This window comes from Gavia stellata, chromosome 3 (genome assembly GCF_030936135.1).
Source record: "Gavia stellata isolate bGavSte3 chromosome 3, bGavSte3.hap2, whole genome shotgun sequence".
In the NCBI taxonomy this organism is placed as follows: domain Eukaryota; kingdom Metazoa; phylum Chordata; class Aves; order Gaviiformes; family Gaviidae; genus Gavia; species Gavia stellata.
The window spans coordinates 16056533-16080593 of NC_082596.1; positions in this window are offsets into that span (position 1 = coordinate 16056533).

Here is a 24061-nt window from a genome sequence, read left to right on the forward strand (position 1 = left end):
TTCTCATTAACATGTTGACAGATGATATTCCTGTGACTCACTCCATAGTAGGAAAGAGAGAGAGATCCTGTGCTCTTTTCTTTCCTAAAACATGTCCTAGTTGTGTGAGAGGATCCTGCTGTGCTCTGTAGTACATGGCTTTTTGTCCTAGACCTTGAAAGGCACAGCAGCCTGGGGTTTCTCTCTTCATCTGCCTCTATAAATGTTTTATTTCTCTCTCTGACTATAAACCCCTAGTAGCAGGTGAAAACTTTCTCTTTGACCTTACAGGAGCAAGCCCACCCCACTGTCACTGGGGGGGGGGGGGCGGGCACTGACCACCCATCAGCTGACTGCAAGGAATATCTGTACTCTTCAAGTATTGTAAGCTTCATCGTTGTTTCTTATATCTGTGGCAAGAGATGTTTTCTTTCACCTTAACTTCATTCATATGAGCAAAATTAATTCTGATTTATTCAGTGTCAACCAATTTAGATTCTCTAGTCTCTTTTCTTATTTACAGGTTCCACAACCCTTCCTGCATGTGAATCAGATATTGCATGCAAACACGGATGGCATGTAAAACAGGTATTAACAAGGCGGTAAGATCAGCCCTTCTGGTGCTGCGAATCTAGTCCTGGGAGTTTTTTGCATTCTGGTCAGTAGCTCCCCTACACATGTAATCATTCATTGACTCATTCTGTCTTCTTCACTCCCTCGTTTGGACATTCATTCGCATAATCTATTCATCCCAAAGTGTATTTTGCTCATCTTGTTTTCTTATTCGTAGCTTTAGAATGATTTAAACAAACCCGGACATACGTTATTTAGTAGCGTCAGATAGATTATGGTAGCAGCAGAAGACTCCAGGCAAGAGTATAACCTCATTCTGCTTTGCAAATACAGAGGAAAACAGTTCTTGCCCTGGATGTTTTACAATTCAGAGATTGTATATTTCACAGCAAAGAAGAAGATAGATTAAAAAGGGACCTAATAGTTTCTGGATAAGGAGGTTGGAGTGTCCAAATTTACCATGAAAGTCATCAGCAGTATAGATGGTAATGCAGGAAAAGTTATAAGGGCATGAAAGTTATATACTGTAGATCCTGTCCACAAAAGCCATCATCTCTCGAAGCAAGTCAAATGCCACTTGTGTCTTCCCAATGATATAAGACTATGTGAACCAGGGAATAAAATAATAGGTAGGAAAAAAGCATAGCTGGAAGCAGATGTTTGAACACAAATCATCCCTCTAGGCTGATGCATTATTGCAGGGTTCCTGGACTGACTCATTGACATTATTTATGCAAAACTTCTGGCCGCATTCCCTCTGTGCAGTATTACAAGCAATACATTACAGAATGGAGGATGTCCTTTGTTTCCCCAGAGTTTTCTATCCTGTTCCTATATAACCTTCTAGATGTATATCACAATTACTAGAAGCAGTATATTTCTCATTATAACCTGGCATCTATATACAATATCTGGCCATTTTTACTGACCACATTCCCAGCTAGTGCAGGCTTGGATGATGGCAAAACTCATCATCTTGCCTGATCTGTACTAATTGCATGTTAGATTTTAGGCTTTTTTTCTTGAACGTTGTGTATCCTAATTTTGCTATGGAGTGTTGAAAAGTGTTTTGTAACTTGTAGGGTATGCTGTGTGTGAAACAGATGTTCGGTAGACTCTATATGGCTGCAACTGTACTAATAAATTAAATGTTCATCAGGCTGTTCTCTGGGTGCAAGGCCAGTTGTCATGAAACAACCCATATGCATACTATTTGACTCTTTTAAACTTTGTAAAAGGGTAGCAACACACATCCTGCCTGCTGGAAATGTTTGCTGTCTCATGTTAACTCCCAGACTGTTGGTGGTGGAGTGCTAGCTGACCAGGGTAGTCCACTCTTCTTTTTGCAATGCAGTCTTACCAGCGAGTACATCCATAATAATTGCATTTTTTTCTTTGTTTTTATGACCAGTATCTTTGAAATGCAAAATGGGATGGAAGAAAAGAGAGCCACTAAAGAAGAAACCTCATAATCTTGTAATCCATGTAATTTTTAACAGGATAATGGAATTTGGTGGAGTTGTTTGGTTTTTTAATTGTTATGGGGGCTTTTTTAACATTAAATGTGGCATGAGCAAGTGCTGTCTCCATGAGCTGTGTGAAGTGAGTGAGAAGTCTGGTGTAATTTCAGTTTCACAAGTTTGTCAGTATCTGGAACAAGGCTTTTCCTGGAATGAAGATGATAATTAGTGATCTGAGATCTAAGCATGTTCTGAGGCTACAACTCAAAAAGGCTTATTAGCAGAGTGAGCATACTGTCAGATGTGCTGTGACATCGTGAGGGTCTCCGAACATGGTAATGCTTGGAGAATTCAGAGAATTCTTGCTTTGGATGGGAACAGCATAATTCCAGCCATCTGTGAGTAGAGACTCGACCACGGCTAGTAGCAATGCTTTTACTGAAACTAATGACAACAAAAAGAAGAAAGGAGTGTCCTACACACAGAGCTCAAATATCAATCTCTGCTGCTGTATCAGGCTGTTACAAATGAGAAGTACAGTGATGTTCCTTTGAAAGGAGCTGCCATAGACTTGCTGGTGGTGGTGCTTTAACAGAGGCAGCAGAAACGCTGTCTCAACCCTAAGAAAACTTTTATGGCTGCTTCTGTCTTTACAGATACGCGAAGAGCAGGGATGAGGCAGACAAATTGTAAGGGGAGAGAGGCAGCAAACTTTAAAATTACATGGTAGTGTAGTAAAGGATTCTGAGGTAATCCAACTGTTCTAAACCCATGCAATGAATTCTCAAAGAAAAGGAAAAACAGAAAAGCACAAGTCCCCATTCACATAAAGCTCTACTACCAAGTCCTCCAAGTGAATCTTCAACTCAGCAGAAGCAGCTGAAATCTTGCTGCATTAGCGGGTGACATGAAACTGTTTTTATTTGCACTGGCGGTGCGGACAAATCACCTTGGCTCCATCACTGAATACTGTGACTGTTGCAGCGGGATGTTACCGTGGTGTACCTCCATCCTTGAGCTCAAAGCAACTGTCATGGGGCACTTCATTGCCTGATTCCTGTAATGCAGGGAGGTTTGATGTGGATTTTAAAAGACCCCATTAAAAAAGAAATTTATAAGGCCATAAATTTAGGTCTTAAAAAACCAAACTTTGTGCTAAAAGTCAATGAAGATGTTTCCACTATGTATTTTGAGTATTCGGAGAGAAGTCTGCGTGTGGTGATACCAAACAGAATTGGTTAAAAAAAATATTCTCCTCATTCCCATCTCTTTCCATCTCATTTCCAGTGACTCCAAAAAAGTGATGAAAATTATTTTTGTTTGTTTTTAATTGATTTTTTCTATCTGAAATGTGGGGGGGGGAAGGTGTCTTTTTGAAAGTGCTCATCTTTTGATATATGAGGTGAGGAGTAGCTACAGATGTTTTCATTTAACTGAATAGAAGCTTTTCATTAAAGGAAAGTTTTTGATGGAAAATTTCTGGACAGCACTATCTGAATGACATATCACATAGCTTTGTGATAATAGTAAAAGAAAAAACCTGAAGTGAAACAGACCAGAAAGTGGCAATGTGAAAAAGAGAAGCTGACTAATTAGTTAGATTGCTGAAGCAAAAAAACCACCACAAAGCAAGATAACCAAACCCCTTCAAGCTTACTATTTATTGTTCAGCTAGACTTTTGAAAACTCTTCCATTTTAACGCTCTAAGGGCATTGTTGACACACGTGACAACTACTGTAGCTTTGGGGGTAAGAAGCGGGACCCTTAAAGAATGTTATTTTTGCCAATGCTAACCCTTTAAAAGAAGCCTTTTTAAAAAACATTAGCAAATACCACCCATGTGTTTATCTACAAAAGAAAGACTCAGATATGAAAACAGGTGTAGTCTCTTGGTATGATGCTGGTAGCAATAATAATCCATGCATCACTGTAAGGAAAGAAATGTGTACCTAGAAGAGTAGATGATACTCTACAAGGAGCAGTACTTTATTGTAGACTTCTTTTTCTATTTTTGATTTCTAGAGGTATTATCCTTAGCTCCCATTGCTTGAGCTGAGGATCTTCAGGCCCATGTCTTTATTTCTCACATGCAGGTGTCAAATTACTGTATAGAAAAAAGGCATATATAAATAATACAGAAAAAGGATATCTTCTTTTAATTCAGAAAAATCTGTGAAATCCTTTTTGCAGCCTTTACAGAATGAAAGTCTGGGTCTAGAAAGAGTGCTTACAGATAAAATCCGTGCCCTGTTGCTACTTTTGCAGCTGAGATGATTAAATGAATTTTTAGTTTCATTTAGAAAGATTGTAATTTACCAGTATGTTTTCCACACACTATAGGAATGTCCTTCCATTGGACCAGTAAATACATCTCTTTCAGATACTCTTTTTTATTCTGTCAGCCTGTGCACATCTTCCCACCATAGATGCAACTCTGCCATCCCATCTTTCCTCTTAATCTTAATATTTAATGATAAAAATGTATTTAGGGATGCTGCTTCCATTAGTGCCAGAAGTGACAGAGCAAACATACAGTATTAAGAGGGCGTGGGAAGAGGTCCTTCAGCAGCTGATATCTGCTGAGTAATAGCTGCAGGCATGAGGAGAATTAAAAGCTTATCCTTAAGCATGAAAAGAAGAAAACTACAGTGCAAAGGTCAAGTCAGTGTTTCATCATTTGTCATTTAAGTTGAACTGGTTTTTCAAATCCATGTGCTCTGATAGCATGAAATGTGAAGTTTTCTAAGTAAGTAAGTAAGTGACTTATCTTTTGTCTAGATGGCACTATATGACAGCAGTGGCAGTACCTAGTGATTCATGTCTTCGGGGAAGTGGATAACAGGAAGAAAAAAATGTATATTGGGGTTGATGGAAATTGCCATGGTTCCACTGACGTCAAAGAGCCAGCTATCAAGTGGCAGGGCAAATTTACATGAGTTGAGGATCTGTGCCATCCTGTATTTTATTAACTGACAATCCTGAGTGAAAACTAATGAGGGTGAAACTTAAAAAAATTTGATTCATACAAATTCAAAATGTGAGCTACAGAATTTAAGTCTTGTTTTGGGAGACTTCAGAATGTGGGATTGATGAACTTGGTCCAGCTCATGGTAAATATAAAGGGCCGTTTCTAAGCTGCATATCTTTGCTGGGATAACTTTTTGAAACCCTGATTGAGAGCACATTCTTCCTGTATTATTTAGCTAGCACAAGTTTAGTGGGAGAATTGTGGCTTCTTTGCTGGACACCTAACCACTGGTGGGATCCTAATAAAGTATGATAGAGAAAAGTCTTTCTCTAATTTTATTTTTTTTTAATTTTTAAAATATTTTTATTGATGGTTAAAATTCTTCAGAATTAATTAACCCCATAGTTCCGCCTTCCATGACCAATAGACTTTAAAAGTTGTAATATATCAGCTAAATTAATTAACACCAGCCCAAGTAATCTATTTCAGATGTTAATCACATCAAATCTGCAGGCTAAATGGGAAAAAATGACATTAGGGACAGGACTACAGCTACTGAAGTAAAGGAGAAGGCTGCATTGAATCATTAATGGCCTAAACATCAGGTCTGAAATAACAATGCTTCTCAGACTCATAATCCCAGAGGGACGAACAATCCTTCTAGAGTAAATATACTAGGAGTCAGTAGTTTGCTATGCCTTGGTCTTTAGCATTAGAATTTAAGTTTCAAGATCTTGTGTTTCCTATGAACAGTACAGATCTTATGGGAAGAGCACAGTTTAGTTCATCCAATTTGCCATCGTTTTCACCAGTTTTTAATCTACATACCCTTCACCCCCCTTTTGATTTTTCAGTGGTGCAGTAAGTTTACAACAGGAGGGACATGGGAACTCTAAGCGCAAAGCAGGAATCTAGGCTAAGGACAGTGCTGGCAGCTATTGTACTGAAAATACCGAAATAATGCTGCATACAAACAGAGGTTAATTAATCTGTTAAACCGCTTTAGAGAACATGTTGATATTTTTGTACCGTGCATATCCAAAATTGTTTATACTGACTAATAGGTGATGCTGTTGCATCACACCAGCTGTGCATCCGCACCATGTTTTTGTTTTTTGAGGGAACTCCAAACTCGGTTTTCATCAACATGCGAATGTTTTTTCAGTCCCTTAATATAGACATAAATGACAGATGCAAACACATAGGCAATCCCCAATACCCAGGACTGCACCTGAATCTCCTGGCTTGGCACCTTTCCCCATTGTTTAGGGCCATATTAATGTCAGTGGAAAGCAGTAGCAGTCTTACTTTTACACATGGTCTGAGGGAACAGAGTCAGGTTCTTACTGGGATGCTTTTGGCAGATCCTTCTCCTGACCTCAGCTTCCTGTCACGTCCAACAGCGGCAGTTATTAGCGTCTCTTCCCTTCTCTTTGTTTGTATCCAGTCTCTCTATGCAATCTACTTAAAAAGGTTCAGTGACCATTTCCATGCTAACGATTCATAAGTCTACCTTTAATGAATCCCTCATCTCAGCTGGTTTTATTGGCTCTGATCCAGGGAAGTACTTAAGCATGTGCTTAGCTTTGAGTTTATTGACATTCCAAACTCAGGCCAACATCATACTTTGGAGAGCTGTCAAAATAATAACTAATTTTATTATTGAAATTGCTGTGCTTTGTGCTGTAAGGTTGACACAAAAATCGGATTAGTATTGACCCTTCTAAATAAGGAATGTTAGAAAGTCATTCAGCACATAAGTGATTTCTGAAAAATTGAAGAAATGGGCAACATAGATAAATTTAAAATGAGTTATATGCAACTGAATGTCACGTCTTAATAATGTATCCAATACACAAATCTACATTTAGGAGAGTGGGTTTATAAAAACATAGGAGCGATATAAGCTGCTATTACATATGCTGTATTGCATGTTAAATGTGTATGTGTGTGTATATCTGTATCTGTTTGTATGTAGCTGTATACATTTACCCAGTCATCTTTGTATTGTAAACCATCATATTCAAAATGTAGATGTAGAAAATAATTCTTTCTGACCTCTCATGCATTTTAACTGCTTGACTAAAATTCTGAGCATTGTCTGAACAAGACTGTTTGCCCATCTGCCTTCACACTAGGAGAATGATAGCAGCTCGTGTCTTGTCTTGTCTGCTGGTTATTTAGTAAATGTCAGCAGTATAATTGGTCTATAGGAATTGCGCTACTGCTGGTCATGTTCCATGCACTGATATATATACCATGAGAAGATGCCAATGTATACTGGTGTGTTTATAATGGGGAGAACATTTTCATAATGAACTTAACTGAAGTGGTCCTTAGCTAAAGGAGAAAGGAAAAGTAGAAAATAACTTCAGACGAAATGTTCCTTAGGCACAGATAGGATCCTTATTTGACCATATAAGGCAAGACCTAAATTTGAACACAGCCTTCACATGAGCATGAGAGCCAGGAACAGATTGGCTTCCTGGCAAAAAGTGAGTGAATTGCTTCAGCAGCCTCTCCTCATTATGTTGTTCCTGATGCCGTAAACTTTGTTATAGGGATAATTACTGCTTCTGGATTCATAAGTCTTCTCAACATTGGATTAAGAGTAGAGATCACCTCAGGCCAAAGCGCCTGGGGCTCCTGATCTTTGTGACATTAACAAGTCGCAAGATCTGAACTGGAGGAACCTTCTTCTTTACCATCTGATTTAAAGGGTGAACCAAAAGCTAGTGGGGAATTCTAAGCTATGGTGGATAAATCCAGACAATTTTGGATCTGTTCTTAGGAAACAACACTTAATAACTTAATAATGTGTTATATGGGTATTTCTGAATTCTGGATATTCAAAACCAGATACCGGGTATGGATGTGAATTTCATATTTAACCTCAATTTTCATAATTGTTGGAATGAGAAAAGCTCAATTCCAGATGCCTCTGAACTTTCAGAGCTTTGTGGCTTTCTCCTGCTCAAAATCTTAACATGTCAAGATGAGGAAGTATGAGGTTGGAAGGCGAAAGTGATCAGAGGGACAGCTGAATGTAGTTAGCAGGCCAAACAATTGCATGGATTTGGATGCTGAATCTATACTGTGATACTAACAAATTCAGAAAATATGAAATATTTGCAGAATATAAGCTGAATATAGGCAAAATTGAAAGGCTATTGAAAATCATTCTCAAGTAATCTTCCTACTGGCTAACAGAAGAAAGCTGGATGGGTATGGTCGACTGCTGGCAGGGCTCTCCACCTGCCCTTGGAGGATGGCTGTGTCCTCCTTTCTTTGGCCTGATATTTAACAGGAGCGAGAGTGGTGCTGCAACCTTTCCTGCAGTGGAGGCACACATAGTCCCTCTTTTATCTAACTGGGCACTCTCCAAACACAGAATAAGAGCAGTGTAACATTTTATATCCTGAACAGAGATAGCCGGTAGCAGATGGAATAAGGGCATGGTTGTTATTATCGTATTAGAGATCTGTGATGGAGAGTGGGTAGTGATAAGATTTCCTTGTAAGTATTAGTCATCTGAAAACTGTGGTGTGCAGACTAACCCTGTTATCCAGACTTTCCTGTTAGTCAGAGGAGAGTGAAAGACACCTGCAGAGGTTGATGTCCCCGGGACCTCTGGGAATGCTTCTCTCTTGGCTGTAGAGAACAGCTTAGACTGGACAGCTGAGTCAGGGAAGGCAAACCCCATTCCCAGTGACAGTGGCAAACCTCCTGGAGAAGTCTGTGGCCTAGTTAAAAACTGGAAGCAGATGTCCAAAACCCAGTGTCTTGAGTGCAATGCTGTTCTTTATTTTTAAAGATGAATGTTTGGTGACAAAGAAGGATGGAGGAAGGGAAGCCTCCTGCTGAGGCAAAACTGAGGGTCGTCAGTGTAGATCTGGAGCGTATTCCTGAGAAATCATATCCATTTCAGAGATTTGAAATTAATCTGAAGGTTGTAGGGAAAGCGAAGAAGGGAAAATGTGTCTGTGAGGCAGACAAAGTGTGATTAGTTAGCAGACAAGCAGGTTCTAATTGCAGTAGAGAGCTGAATGTGACAAAACAGACCGTCCCCCTCATCTTGCAAAGATGGCCTACTGTGCTGTGTGACAATGACGGATACGGGAGAGTCATTTAAAGTAATATAGATTGAGAAGCTATCGCTTTGTGGGTCTGACTGATGAAGCCACCCAGAAAGTAAGACCTCCTCCAAAGCGGATTAGTGATTTAAACACAAGACTTGGTGTCCTCCAAAGGATCGCAAAGGTGAAAGGCCATCATATCAAAGGAAAAATTGCACTTTGCTACTTAGTCTCCATTCTCAGGATGAATTGCAGGCCAGGAAAGGAGAGTGAAGATGTCAAAAAATAAAATGTCAGTAAAAGAGTAAGAAAAGGAAAAGAATTGTAAAACCATTTTAAGTTCATTTGTGATAAAATAGAACCTATTTACAGAAATGTCTGCAGCAACCGTCTTTCGTCTGAAAAACCTTATACTCCCGCCTCAGTTGAAGTTAACAGGATTCATATCTGAGTAAGATTTCATTTTTATACAGGAACATTTTCTTTGATGTAATTTTATTTGTTTTCTGGCACTGTCTGCCCTGCCATGTACTTAGATTTTATTTTGTTTTCTGTGGAACTTTTTTTTCACTACTTGTACCATAGATGTTTCCCTTTACAAAACATCTGACAGTCCCCATATGCAGTATGGATACGTGCACGGGTACTCTGGTTCAGTCCTGTGAGAGTCCTTAAATGCAACATTCCCTTCACAGTGTGTCACTGGCAGCTCTTTTGAACTCTGCCGCTTGTCGCTGGAATGGGGACTTCACTTGAGATGCCCACTGTGGTCTTCACAGCCGTTGTAGGTCCTTCCCTTCTCTTGCACCATAAGAAGAGGAGAGTGTGTAGGTAACTCTACATTACTCTGACATGAAAGCTAGTATTTTCAAAGAGGTGATCAAAGTGACAGTAGAATTCATACTAGAGAGTCCACGTGCATACAAAGAGAAAGCAGTATGCCAACAAAACTGCTTCAATATAACCGTCTAGCATAGACGAGATGCAGAGACTAGTGACCTGAATTACCTCACTCAGTATGAGGACGTGAGGATTTTGCTTCTATCAGTGTCATCACCTGTACCTTGTCCAGCCTTTGTTTCACTTTCCCGCTCTCGTCCCATAAAATGCTTAATCTGTCTCAAGGATATCTTTAAGGTGACCAGTGATGGGGGTTGATTCAATTATAATATACCCAGCATCAAATCTCTTTCAGGAATTGCCAAGTGCTCGTCCCTAAATGTACTAGCTTTTTGTGTGCCAGTGGTCGGAGATCCTCAAATCCAGGAATTCTAAAAGCCGAGCCACCACTGAGAGTTCTGGCCTTAGTCCCATGTTTTTTGAAGTTTGAAACAGGATTTCTGAGTTTAGTTCATCTGGTCCTAAACAAAGGACACAGTCTGTGTTGTTTAATGTGTTTGCATTATTTAACAGATGCAGCTGGCAAAAGCCCACACACCCCTTGCGTCTGCCGGCGGTGCACTTTCAGTCCTGGTCAGGTGAGGGATTCAGTTTCCATTCCCATGCTCCCTGTATTGACAGATTATTTCAGATGAAAGAGACAAAGCAAAGGGAACAGGAATTCAGACAAGCAGCGTGGAACGACGAGAGATGCATATTGCCAAATGCCCAATCTATCACCATCAGCATCACTGAATCCAACATCTTTCTGCACTTTTGAATCATCATGGGCTTTATACATTCCCCCCTTCCCCCAGTTTCTAAATCTCTTTGTCGGCCTGTATCATTTTTCTTTCTAGTGGATATTACTTTCTTGGGTTTTTCTTTGCTTCCACACATATTTTTATGCAAGTCAGAAAAGATGTTTTGTCACCTGCAACTAAACTGCCAACTGAAACTGGCTGGCATGTGCATATTAGGCCAGGAATCTGCAAGCTTCACTGGCTGCTAATAAAGTGGCAGATTGATGTTAAGATTGCCTGACTCTTAAGTCCCTATATATAGAGTCAGCCTTGTTAGCCTTATTATTTTTTTATATAGTACTAAAGGTATACATGGCACTTTACTAACAAATGAGGAGATGAAGTCCCCACACTGAGCCACTTATAGTCTAGTTCAGATTGCTATGATGTGTAAAAGATTAGTGGACACATGCAGGAGTAGGGGCAAATAGCACTGAGGAGGAACTGAGTCATGTGAGGCTCTATGAAAGCAGGAGAGATTTAACACTGATGGCTTTAAGGACATCCTTCATGGTGACTGTGGGTAAAGTCTTTAGATTGCAGCTCCAGAGAGCTGGATTTAACTGCTGAGCCTTCAACAGATCTCCTGTTCAAGCTTTAACAGTACAGAGTGTAAACCGCTGTTGTGCTTCAAAATAAGGTCTTAACTATGTGCTTAGTTTTAGCTTTTGGCATCTTGACTTCCGTACACCTGTGCCAGCTTACATCAGCTGGGGATCTGTCCCTACAAATAGAAAACCACAAACTACCTACCTGAGCTGAGTTCTGAAGAGACATCTGCAAACATTTGTGCTGTTTCGTCTGATGTCACTAAGGTTTCTTTGTAATTTATCTGGCAGTAGAAGGTGGAATATGCCTCGCATACCATTTCCAGGAGAGATATGTTGGAGAGTAAATCAGTGTTAACATACTTTATTTTTTCAGCCTTAATGTGCATTTTTCTTCTGCTACTGTACGAGACACACAAACAATTTCATTTTTTTTTTTCTCTTGACTTGTTGACAAAGCAATGAGCCAGCTCTAATGCTGATCTCTAAGATATGCAGGCATTCTTTTCAGCAGGCAAAGGGTATGTTTATGACAACCTGTTATTCTTATGCCATTGTTCCACTTTCTGCCTTATCTGTTGATGCTTCTTTCTTCACATTAGACATTCGTTGCTGGTGGGCTGTGTTATCAAGTGCTCTAGGACATTTTAGCTAAGGGATGCATCTCTCTTGAGTAGCTTGTCAGAGGCATCTTCAAAGAAGTCTTAACAAAGGATGCATTTGAAGGCAAGAGAAGTCTGCCTATTTTAACTGTTCTTCCTTTTGATCTTTGAAAGTAGACTGTGAATGTGACTGCTCTGTATTTTCCTGTCGGGTCCCTTGACTCTTTTTCTAAAAGGTTATGTTAGTTACTTTCTCATCCAAAGGGACTCTTCCCTGTACTAAATGCATTTCTGAAAATGTCAGCTGAAACTTTTCTGCCTTCTATTCTTGTTTGTTTTAAATATTCTCAGTTTCATATTACCTGAAATCCTAGAGCACCATCATTTTTCACATCTTTGAAACTTTTTGGGGAAGTTTGGTGCTATTGAATGTCTTGTTTGTCCTCATCATTTTGCTGTCTGACAACAAAAGTGATTCACCTTCTGCATTTCAGAACGCAGCTTAGCACTTCATTACTACTGCTATTGTCTACTCCTCTGCAGCCTCCCCTGCCCTTATGCAACAAACAGGCTTGAAAATCTGTTTGCCAAGCTTTCGTTCTCTTACTTATTCTTTGCTTTAATTTTCACCGCTTTAATTAAAAAGCAACAACAACCCATCGCTTTAACTCTATCTCAAGGTAAACTGAAATAGAACTTATTGTTTAAGACTCATAAGCAGAATCAGCTTCCTTTCAGTTTTAGTGGGTTTTGTCTATAAGTTGCCTGCTGTTGTTGAATTAGCATAGCTAGAGCTGTACAGGAACTGAATTACGGTGGTGGTGGAGGCCGTGCTGATGGCATGGTTGTCCGTTCCTTCCCTGGGGATGCCGTTGACTGCGCCCACCTCAGGCTTGCGTGGGTTGTCTCTGGTGGCCTCGCTCTCCTTGCGGCGTGGGAAGGAAAAGGGTCAGGCACTTGCTCTCTGTGGACAGGAGCTGCTGTGGCTGAAGCTGGAGAGGCCAGAGAAAGGTGGAGGACAGCCAAGCGACCGGAGTTACAGAAGAGGAAGGGAGGAGGGATGGAGGAAGAAGTGTCTGAACTGGCAAATTCTCCCGGCAGCACTGAGGGCGAGAGCTGCCATGAGTCCCAGGCCCTCGGGGTCCTGTCGACTCTCTTGACTATCCCAGTCCCTCCCTGCCACTCCCCTGGCCCCCTCTCCCATGCTGCTGCGATTTTCTTTGCTTCCCTTTACCTCTTGTCTTCCCTCTGTTCTTCTGTCCTGCTCCCTCTTCCTCTGTCCTTTTCTCTCTGTTGTTCTACCACTCCCTTTTCTTTTTCTCTCTGTGCTTTTGTCCTGCTCCCTCTCCCTCTTTTATTTCATCCTCCATCTCTGTCCAGTAGCCCATCACTGTTTTTTCCTTTTCCATCTGTTTGTCCTGATCTGCATCCGTCTCTTTTTTCCCCACAATTTCTCTGGCCTGTTCCCTGGCGTTCTTTTCCTCTCTGTGCCTGTATGTGCCACTCTGTGTCCCTGACTTCCTTTCTCTCACCCTCCTTCCTTCTCTTTCTCTCTCTATCCCTTTGTCTTGCTCACTGTCATTGGGGTTTTTTTCATTCTGTATCTCACTGTCCCTGTCCTCCTTCCTGTTCATCTCTTACTCCCTCTGACCCTCTGTCCTGCTCCCTGTCCTTATTATTTATTGCTTCATCTCTCTGTCCTGTGCTCTGTCCCTGTTTTTTTCTCTCTTGCTCCATCTCTCTGTCATTCTCTCTGTTGCTCTCATCGGCTCTCTAGCCCAGTGTCCTGCACCCTGTCCCTCTCTCTTTTGCAGTATCCCACTTTCTGTCTCCGTGTCCCTCACCTGTTTTCTATATCCCTCTGTCCTTCCTCCTGTCTTTCCTTGTCCCTCTGGCCTGCTACCCATCACAGTCTTTTTTTTCGTTCTCCATCTCTCTGCCTCAGTCCTGTCACTCTCCTCCTCTCTGTCTCTAATGTTTCTTTGCATTGGGGTTGTGTGACAAGGTTTTGGTAGTGGGCTACAGGGGTGGCTTCTGTGAGAAGCTGCTAGAAGCTTCCCCCATGTCTGATAGAGCCAAAGCCAGCCGGCTCCGAGACGGTCCTGCCACTGGCCAAGGCTGAGCCCATCAGCGACGGTGGTAGCGGCTCTGGCATAACAGATTTAAGAAGAGGACAAAGTTACTGAGCAATGGCAGCCAGAGAGAGGAGTGAGACTATGTGAGAGGAACCAAAAGAAGGGTCGGAAGGAGGATCCGGGGAACTACAGGCCTGTCAGCCTGACCTCGGTGCCGGGGAAGATTATGGAGACGTTCATCTTGAGGACGCTCACAGGGCATGTGCAGGACAACCAAGGGATCAGGCCCGGCCAGCACGGGTTCATGAAAGGCAGGTCCTGCTTGACCAACCTGATCTCCTTCTATGACCAGGTGACCCGGCTGGTGGATGAAGGAAAGGCTGTCAATGTTGTCTACCTGGACTTTAGTAAAGCCTTTGGCACTGTCCCCCACAGTATTCTCCTGGAGAAGCTGGCGACTCGTGGCTTAGACAGGTGCACTCTTCGCTGGGTAAAAAACTGGCTGGATGGCCGAGCCCAGAGAGTTGTGGTGAATGGAGTCAAATCCAGTTGGCGGCCGGTCACAAGCGGAGTCCCCCAGGGCTCAGTTTTGGGGCCGGTCTTGTTTAATGTCTTTATTGATGATCTGGATGAGAGGGTCGAGTGCTCCCTCAGCAAGTTTGCAGATGACACCAAGTTGGGCGGGAGTGTTGATCTGCTTGAGGGCAGGAAGGCTCTGCAGAGGGATCTGGACAGGCTGGATCGATGGGCCGAGGCCAATTGTATGAAGTTCAACAAGGCCAAGTGCCGGGTCCTGCACTTGGGTCACAACAACCCCATGCAACGCTACAGGCTTGGGGAAGAGCAGCTGGAAAGCTGCCCCGCAGAAAAGGACCTGGGGGTGTTGATTGACAGCCGGCTGAATATGAGCCAGCAGTGTGCCCAGGTGGCCAAGAAGGCCAACGGCATCCTGGCCTGTATCAGAAACGGTGTGGCCAGCAGGAATAGGGAGGTGATCGTGCCTATGTACTCGGCTCTGGTGAGGCCGCACCTCGAATCCTGTGTTCAGTTTTGGGCCCCTCACTACAAGAAGGACATTGAGGTGCTGGAGCGTGTCCAGAGAAGGGCAACGAAGCTGGTGAGGGGTCTGGAGCACAAGTCTTATGAGGAGAGGCTGAGGGAACTGGAGTTGTTCAGTCTGGAGAAGAGGAGGCTGAGGGGAGACCTTATGGCTCTCTACAATTACCTGTAAGGGGGTTTGTGGTGAGGTGGGTGTTGGTCTCTTCTCCCAAGTGACGAGTCATAGGACAAGAGGAAATGACCTCAGGTTGCAGCAGGGGAGCTGAGGCTGGATATTAGGAAAAATTTCTTCACTGAGAGAGTGGTGAAACACTGGAAGAGGCTGCCCAGGGAGGTGGTGGTGTCACCCTCACTGGAGGTGTTCAAGGAACGTGTGGATGTGACACTGTGGGACATGGTTTACTGGGCATGGTGGTTTTGGGTTGATGGTTGGACTTGATGGTCTTACAGGTCTTTTCCAACCTTAGTGATTCTATGATTCTGTGATACTGCAGATTTTCATTTTTCTTTTAAAATCTGAATTAAAATGGCAAATTAAGAAAAATTTGCATGAGTAAAAATATTTCCTTCTTGGTCAGATGACACATTTCTTTCCACTAAAATCAGAAATTTAATGTCAGTTTTGACTTTCTAAATTCCCCAGAATTTTAAGATATAATGCATTTAAAGATCCAAGTGATTCCAAGAGTATAACTAATGCATTTATTGCTCCAAATAAGAAAAGTTCAATTTTTACATTGTATCCAGGCTTCTCTTTTTTCTTAATTGCACCATCTGGTCTAATAAAACATGTTACATCTCCTTGCAAGCTGAATCAGTGATGGGTATGGGTAACTTTTACATATTCAAAAATCTTGAGTGATATGCTGTTTATAAAATTGTTATAGTTTTATCTGTGTGATAATCAGAATGACTGGTGTTAAGAAAGGTGAGAAAGAGAGAGATGGGTTTCTTAAAAGATGCAGGAGTGTTAGTGAGGGAGGCTGTACCAGAATGTGGGAACTTCAAAACTAAGACTAAAATGGCTGTAGGGATACATGCAAATGTGTTTGCTTCTCTAAAATCTAAATACTAATGTGGATTTCTTGTCAAGTCTTTTTATTAACTGTTTTCAAGATGGCTGATTATAGCATCTGATGGGAGAATCTCTTGACAGCTGTAATCTGCCACTTCCCTGTAGTCAAGTGCTTCCCTGGGACTGCTCGATTCCATTTCTTCCTGCTTCAGACATCAGAGACAACATATCAGCAATCTACATGGGTGACGTGGTTAATCCATCTAGAAGGGAACTGAGAGAGATGGGAGGGATTGTAATGAAACATTTATTATTCATAATAAAAGTAAATGCCGTTCAATGCCATTAATTTTTTTTATTACGGCTTTCCAGTCAACCTCGAGCTGATTCCTAGTCTAGTAAGCTATAACAGTGATCAGTTTACACAGATGAGATTAGAGACAAACACTGCTGTTTGCAGCTTCATATTATATCATTTTGTCTCATTCCTATTCAGTCATTTTTAAAGAGAAGACAGTCCCAAACAGAAATACGCATCAGCAGGTTCATTCCTGGGGGTGTGCGGCAGCAATTGCATGTACCGCAGAGCAGCTGACACAGAGAAGGGGCATCACAGGAACTGGAAGTTTCTGTGTGAAGAAGACCTGCACACTGGAAGGTCACTGTGCTGAAAGAGAGAAGAGTCTCCACTGAAAGCACACTTAGGCTCTTATTTAACAAAAGTCACCAACAGTGTGAAAAAGCTAGTGAGGATCTCAATTTGAAAGGCTCTACCAATTTTCAAGAGGATGTACACACCCCCCCCCCCTTTTAAATAATTCCAAAAATAAGGGCTTTACTATTCTCTCAGTTAATCCTGAATTTCTCTCCAATCCAGAAATGTCATGTTCATCTAGTAAAATGAAGATACTTTTACCTCATCAGCCTCAGAAAATTATCCTACTATTTCCATGTTTGTTATTATATGAAATACGTTCACATATGTGGTATGTAGGAATGTTAGAATACATTGTTCATGAAATACGATTATTTTCTTTTTTAGTTCAAGTGTGAGTTTTATCCTTATGGCCCACAGTGTGGGAAACTTACACAGATACACAACAAAGTCTGTTTCCAAGCTTGAAGGCCTTGAAGAAACAAACCAAGCCAACCAGGCGAACACATGTTTTCAATTATTAAAAAGAAACGTCTCCAAAGGGAACGATAGAAATTCTTTACAAGAGGAGGAAGATGCTTCTTTAGCCCTGGTCTCTCTTTCCAATGTCAACTCTGAGGGTGGGAATGGGGTGCAATCCAAAGGGGTGATTGCCGTTGGTATCAATATACCCCAGTTAGCTTTCAGTTAGCGTGTTTGGATCTGAAGAGCTACAGTTACCAAGTGTTCATCGAGAATTTTATCTGACTTTATGGAGCCTGTACCATTGGGCAAGATGCTATCTGAGTACGTGAGTGCAATCTTTAGCTCATGTAATTGTAGAAAACAGCACTAGAAGGGACCCTGACAAGTCCGCTAGCTTTTCCTCTGCTGCTTTTCATCCTAAACCAGTCTCACTTGTTCCTGAAAACCGGTGTGATGAGGTCTCCAGAGCCACCCTGTGCAATCATTTCCAGTGCTTTACTCTCTTTGTTACAGCATTTTATCTATTGTCTAACCTAAATATCCCTTAAATCAATTTAAGCCCATTACTTTTTGTCCTATTCGCAGTGAATGCAAAGGGCAGCGTATCCCCGCTGTTCTTTGTCAGAATTTCCTACGTACCTGAAGACTGTTAGTGTGCCTCTGTTCTCTCTTCTCTAGAGAAGATGAGCCTCTAACAGTAACACAAAGAGAAATAATAACAGCAGTAATAACTATCAAGTCCTATTCACTGGTAGTCTTCCCAAGTTACCTACTTTGTGTATCTTACGCCCTCACCGCCAGCTAAATAGGGAGCAGCCATCTGAACTGCAGTACGGGCTGCCGCCCGATCTCCCCTCCGGGCTACGCCTGCCGTGTGCAGCCCGCGCCGTGTCCCCACACCCCCGCCATGGCCCCAGGAGCCCGCCCGCCCGGCAGGCGGCCCCGCGGCAGACGCGCGAGCCGGCAGCGCCACCTGCTGCTCAGCCCTGCCTGCAGCGGGACGGGGAGCGCCACCGCGGCTCGAGGGCGGGCGATGGAGCCGGCTGCAAGTCGCCGAACGGCCCGATGAAACCAGGCTCGCTCCAACAGCATGTAGGAGAAGTCTCATTGCTGCCAAGTCGCCCAAACGCTCTGAGTTTAACTTCTGTTTTTCAGTAGCAGCAGCTACCTCTTCGTCATCACCCAAGCTAGGAAAGGCTTTTCAGAGCCAGACTGTTTCCTACCGAATTTGAAGTCAGTACGAGACACAGACATGCAAGAGTTGAAACAAAGAAAGCCTCCAGGTATAATCTCTGCTTCCCACTTTCTGGTGTCAAGATCTTATTTTAAACAAAGTTGACTTGACACCAATTAAGCAAGCAGACAGCTGAGGAAAATAAGAATTGTTCTCAGCTTTGTCTCAAGTAGAGCAAAAAGCTGCTAAGAGGTTTGGTTTGGCCTGGGAAATGACAGAACATCCGTGTTTTCCAGGTTCACCTGGTGGGTCATGGGTAAGTCAGGCTTAATACCTGGTATTCAGGTTCTGGTTACAGTTTCCAATAGAGAATAAATTACTGTTGCTATTGACAACACTCCAACGGGGGAATAATAAACGTAACTAGAACTGGCCAATAATTTCTATCAGAAAATGCTGATTTGAGGAAATGCAAATGCTAATTAGATGCATTTGTTGCTCAATTTTTTAATGAAAAAATATTGAAACATCATGTTCTGGCAGGGGCAAAATATTTTCTATCAAGCTCATCAAAATGCTTATTTTGCATATGGCTATATATTAGAAAAGGTTAAAAAAAATGAGAGAAGACTACTTTGGAAATATTGAAATAATTTACTGAAAAATCTTCTTAGTAATTTTCTTCCTATAGTTCTAAAACTTGCATGGCTGTACTGGCATTTCCTTGCAGTGAGAGCAAGAAATATATTCCAAGTTTTTTAATATTTTCATCCATCTATGGAAAGTCCAGATTCTATATGGCAGAAAACCGGGGAAGTGGGAATGGTAATTACTGAAGTTAACATGGAGAACTGGGAATAGAATTGCATGAAGCAGAAAGACAGAAGGGAAGATCACAAGAAATTAAAATGCTGGGTCAGAGAGATAAATAACTGAACTAGCAAAGGAGGGAAGAAGGAACAAGATCATCATCAAAAGACCATGGATGTTGCTATTGTATTATGTAGCAACTTATGTAGATTTACCCAAGTACACCTCTTTTTTTTCTTTTTTTTTTTTTTAACAGACTCGTCCTGCACAGCAGCAATCAATTGCATTTTTGCTATATATATGTATATGTATTTTTGCTAGGTGTATGGAGCAACAGGCTGGGAGGGGAGGTGGGCCTTAAAGATTTCATATCCAGCTATTCATGTATGTGCACATATCCCCTAGAAACTGCACAGTACCCCTTGCCTTAGCACTGACTGACCATCTAGAGCATCCCTGACACAGTGAGGTTAGCATAGAAGAATCTAGGGACCAAGAAGCTTTTAGTCATGAGCAAGAAAATACCAAATTATCTGCAACAGGAAAATTACCTGGAACATCAGCTTAAACTTGATGTGCCAGATCATTGTGGCATCTGAGCTTGCCATTTACTTTAGCAACAGCTGGACATGGCTTCATAGAAGAAACTGATGTTGCTTATCCTGCTGTCAGTAATTAAAGAAAATTCATTAGTAGAAACTGCCATAGAAAGTGATTTTTGTTGTGAAGTGTGCAGAAATGCACCTGTGTGAAGGGCTTCCATGAAGATAAATGCAACTAGTGGATGTTTGATGGGCTTTGGGTAAGATAGATTTTGTCATGTATTGAAGCAACTTGTGACATTTTAGAAGTATCAGAAGGTAAATTGTCTGAAGATAAAAGTATGAAGTAACCCATGAGTTTAAGACATGACATGTTTGACAAAGGATGAGCCATCGCTGTCATCTGGAACAGTACCAGTTATTCAGATTGTCTAACTTGAGGCAGCTGCAGTAGGTAGCAAGCTGGTCTCTCTAGCGCTTCCACCCATACAGAATCATAGAATATCTCAAGTTGGAAGGGACCCATAAGTATCAAGTCCAAATCCCTGCTCCTTGCAGGACTACCTAAAACTAAACCGTTTGACTAAGAGCGTCATCCGAGTGCTCCTTGAACTTTGACAGGCTTAGTGCCACGACCACATCTCTGGGGAGCCTGTTCCAGTGACCGACCACCCTCTCAGTGAAGAGCCTTTTCCTAATGTCCAGTCTGAACTTCCCCTGACCCTGCTTCATTCCATTTCCTCATGTCCTATCGCTGGTTGAGAGAGGAGATCATCACCTCCCCCTCATCTGCCGCCATTGAGGAAGTTGTGGACTGCGATGAGGGCACCCCTCAGCTTTCTCTTCTGCAAGCTGAACAAACCGAATGACCTCAGCCCTTCCTCGTAAGTATTGCCTTCGAGGCCTTTCGCCATCTTGGTCACCCTCCTCTGGACACACTCTAATAGTTTGATGTCCTTCTTATATTCAGGTGCCAAAACTGCACACAGTGCTCGAGGCAGGGCTGAACCAGTGCAGTTTAGAGTGGGACAATCACCTCCCTCGACAGGCTAGCTATGCTGTGCTTGATGCACCCCAGGACAGGGTTGGCCCTTTTGGCTGCCAGGGCACACTGTTGACTCATAGTCAAATTGCCATCAACCCAAACCCCCAGATCTCTTTCCGTGGGGCTTCTCTCCAGGCTCTCATCCCCCAATTTGCAGGTATAACCAGGATTACCCTGTCCCAGGTGGAGAATCTGGGACTTGCTCTTGTTAAATTTCATGTGGTTGGCGATTGCCCAGCTCTCCAGTCTATCCAGATCTCTCTGTAAGGCCTATCTACCCTTGAGGGAGTCCACAGCTGCTCCTAGTTTAGTATTGTCAGCAAACTTACTTAATGTACATTCCATTCCTGTGTCCACATCATTTATAAAAAGATTAAGGAGCACTGGCCCTAAAATTGAGCCCTGGGGAACCCCACTGGTGACTGGCCACCAGCCTGATGTAACCCTATTTACTATAACCCTTTGAGCCTGATACATCAGCCAATTGCTCACCCAATGTATTATGGACATGTCTAGCTGTGTGATGGACAGTTTATCCAGAAGGATACTGTGAAAGACAGTATGAAAAGCTTTGCTAAAATCCAAAACCATCACATCTACCGGCTTCCCTTGGTCAACTAGATGGGTGACCTTGTCATAAAAGGAAATTAAGTTAGTGTTTTTCAATAACTCCCAGAATAACCTTCTCCATAATTTTACCAGGCACTGAAGTGAGACTGACAGGCCTGTAATTACCAGGGTCTTCCTTCTTACCCTTCTTGAAAATTGGGACAACATTTGCCAGCTTTCTGTCAACTGGGACCTCTCCAGACTCCCAAGACCATTGAAAAATAATGGAGAGAGGTCCTGTGATGACATCAGCCAGCTCTTTCAGTACCCTGGGATGAATCCCATTGGACCCCATAGATTTATGCACGTCCAGATGGAGCAGCAAGTCTTGAACAAGTTTAGAGTGAGCTGGGAGTTTATCATCCCCCCAGTCAAGATCTTCCAACACAGGGCTCCAGGGGTCCCAGGGCCCACCATCATTGTTGAAGACAGAGGCAAAGAAAGCATTAATATCATGTGGGAAGCTCTTAACACTCAGTTCATCTTGAGGTATTTGCTTAAGTCTGCTTTGTCTTACCTGCTTTAGCTATCTAAAAGACAGGTAGCTACTCTGATACTCATCCAGCTTCCCTCTGTAGCGAGAGAGGCACTTGAAGAGGCAAATCAGAGCATCAGAGGTGGGTTTCTGCTGAATCCGTCAGGAGAAGCCCATCTCCATTAGCTACAGGAGAGCACTGGAAACTAGTCCTCCAGTTGCCTTTGGCACCTACAGTTAGTCAGTGAGAACTCTTACCTGTGCTGTTATGACATTATTCCTATGACCGAAGCCATTAGACAGCAATTTTTAAATTTTATATGCAAATGGCTGAGACATCTCAGGTAGGAAATCTCAGAGATATCCAGCCCAACTGCCCTCCAAACGATAAGTACTTCAAACCCCCTCCAACAAACACCCCTATGTGAACTCCTCGTCTCTAGAAAACCCCTGACACTAATGATGCCATCTCAGATCTGCCTCTTTCTCCAGCCTCCAAGACTTTTCACTTCCCCAGGTTAACCTCCTCTTAAAATGCCAAGCTCACAGTGTATCTCCAAAATTTATCCCTCCTTTCCATTTTAAACCTTATCCTAGCTGCTGATACTTAGTCATCTCTTACTTTTAAAGTATTTTCTGTGGTATCTTGTTACCAAAGCCTTTTCTCATGCAAAGTTGCCTTGCCCAAGGACACTACAAAGGACACTACCTGCTTAATTATGAACTGGCTTCTTTTCCCCAGTAGCCTCAAATCTCTGCTCTCCATTTTAATGCCTATGGCAAAACCAGAGATGGGATTAAAAAAAGGTCTCATGACAGGGCAGGGGCTGTTTTCAGTTGAACTCTTCCTTACACACCATCACTCGAAGTGCACCCATTTCTACCCTAGGATACAGGGAATGAAGCACCCTTAGGCCCGTGTATCTTCCTTCCTCGGTTCTTACTGCACCATGCCATCATCAGCAATGTCACTAGTTATTCTAGCTCTGAAGATGAACATTAAAGTGCTTTACTTGTATGAATAATTGCAGCAAACAGGTTTCTTTCACCTTCCTCCCCCTCTTACCTTCTTCTTGCCTTTGGTATCTCATTCAGTATTCGGCTCTGTGCTTTTGGCAGCTGGCAGCCCCTGAGTCCCAGTGGCTGAGAGGATGAAACCTGCAGGACTGGAAGGAAGATATTGTGCTTTTAATTGATCCCTGAAGCAACGCGCACAAATCCGGAGGAGGATATTCTGGTGATTACACAGCTTAAATATTTGATACCCAGGGTAGGTTTTGGAAGATTGTTTGGTTTTGTTTGTTTTAAATGATAAGCAGACAAATCTGCAAAGTGAAGTTTGGCTCTGAGGGGTGACTCTGAGCTGTTATCCAGTATTCCACATTTTTGTAGCTCTGTGGGTTTCCATATTGAGTTTGCACCTGTTTACAAGTGTTTTTCCACCCTCATTGTTACATCTGAAATCTGAGTATTTGAAATCTGGGGCTTTTCTGCTCCCTCAGCAACAAAGTTTATGGGATTCAATCATTTATAACTCGGTTTCCATTTGTTGGACATGTATGTACAGTTGCAGATGCATCACAGCTAGTTTTGTCATACTGCGGGGTTAATAGCAGCCACCAGCTGGAAAGTCTTTTCCTTTCTTATATATGTCCTTGGGTACACACGCAGAGCTGATTTCTTAATAAATGTGCTTGCCCAGGTTTTTAATTTTGTGCTTCATTTTTATGGGTCTTTTTTTTCGTGCACTCCCAGTTTTACTACATTAACTTTGAAAGTATTTTTCGTGATGTGAGAACGGTCAAGCTGCGTGTTTCTAATGACCTTAATATTACAGAAAAGATGCCACTGAGTCTATGACATAAAGATGTCAAATAGGTATTAAATGTAGTCATACTAAGTAACATCTTATTGTCTGTGTTGTTCAACTGGAACAGGAAGTTACTTGCTGCTTTGTAATTAATCAAAATACTGTGAATAAGCTCTCAGGTCTTTTAAAAGCCCTAACAGATCACATGTGAGTCCCTGAATTAAAAAAGCAACAAAATGTGATTATGATAAGTCTTAGGCAATGTGCTCCATAGTAAGAGTGAGAGTAAGCACTCCTGGAAACATTTAAGATTAAATAATGTTTATCCTGAAATGACAGATTACATGTATCCGTCACACGTAGTATCTCATGTTTAAAACAAATTATTCTTTAAAAAAGTGAAAAATAATTTCTAAATGACGTAATATTTTCCATTTC